The 1,274-nt window shown below is 39.2% G+C and overlaps 1 protein-coding gene across 4 annotated transcripts in view; it reads left to right on the top strand.

Moving 5' to 3' along the window:
* Eip74EF (Ecdysone-induced protein E74) overlaps positions 1 to 1,274 on the top strand; it is a 324,734-nt gene that overhangs the window by 145,797 nt on the left and 177,663 nt on the right. The window lies entirely within an intron of this gene.

The raw sequence follows: 1,274 nt of genomic DNA, 5'->3' as shown, positions 1-1,274 counted from the left end.
AAAAAAAAATTAAAAATTTTTGAAAAATCAATTTTTAGATACAATAGTTCTGAATAGAGTTCCTGCTTCCTCTCAACGATACGAAGAGTTTTCTGTACTTTTTAACTCGAGATTCCCTTAATAACAATTTTTAAACAATTTTTAAAAAATGGGGTGCTAACTTCTCTTTGAAAATCGAGATCCAATAGATCACCTGATTCTTTTCGTCAGAGCTCGTCGAGAACTGCCCAGTACGCCGATCAGAACTACTGAGTACTCAAAAAATTTTCAATGACCTTTCCCAAGTAGTGTATCTCAAAAACCATTCACCCAAACGCTTTTTCACCTGATACTTTTCGTCAGAGCTCGTCGAGAACTGCCCAGTACGCCAATCAGAACTACTGAGTACTCTCAAAAAATTTTCAATGACCTTTCCCAAGTAGTGTATCTCAAAAACCGTACACCCAATCGCTTTGTCACCTGATACTTTTCGTTAGAGCTCGTCGAGAACTGCCCAGTATGCCTATCAGAACTACTGAGTACTCTCAAAAAATTTTCGACGTCGGACTTCGAAAATTTTCAATGATAGAGTACAAATGTTCCAATATCTCGAAAACCGTTGGCCCAATCGCTTTGTCACCTGATACTTTTCGTTAGAGCTCGTCGAGAACTACCCAGTATGCCGATCAGAACTACTGAGTACTCCCAAAAAATTTTCAATGACCTTTCCCAAGTAGTGTATCTCAAAAACCGTTCACCCAATCGCTTTGTCACCTGATACTTTTCGTCAGGGCTCGTCGAGAACTGCCCAAAATGCCAGTCAGAACTACTCAGTACTCTCAAAAAATTTTTTCTTTTTTTGAGCAAATTTTTTGAGAGTACTGAGTAGTTCTGACTGACATTCTGGGCAGTTCTCGACGAGCCCTGACGAAAAGTATCAGGTGACAAAGCGATTGGGTGTACGGTTTTTGAGATACACTACTTGGGAAAGGTCATTGAAAATTTTTTGAGAGTACTGAGTAGTTCTGACTGACATTCTGGGCAGTTCTCGACGAGCTCTGACGAAAAGTATCAGGTGACTAAGCGATTGGGTGAATGGTTTTTGAGATACACTACTTGGGAAAGGTCATTAAAAATTTTTTGAGAGTACTCAGTAGTTCTGATCGGCGTACTGGGCAATTCTCGACGAGCTCTGACGAAAAGAATCAGGTGATCTATTGGATCTCGATTTTCGAAGAGAAGTTAGCACCCCATTTTTTAAAAATTGTTTAAAAATTGTTATTAAGGGAATCTCG

Source organism: Trachymyrmex cornetzi, unplaced genomic scaffold (assembly GCF_001594075.2).
Source record: "Trachymyrmex cornetzi isolate Tcor2-1 unplaced genomic scaffold, Tcor1.1 scaffold33, whole genome shotgun sequence".
NCBI classification, from domain to species: domain Eukaryota; kingdom Metazoa; phylum Arthropoda; class Insecta; order Hymenoptera; family Formicidae; genus Trachymyrmex; species Trachymyrmex cornetzi.
Note: the sequence above shows the minus strand (reverse complement) of the source record. Positions and strands in the feature narration are given on the sequence as shown.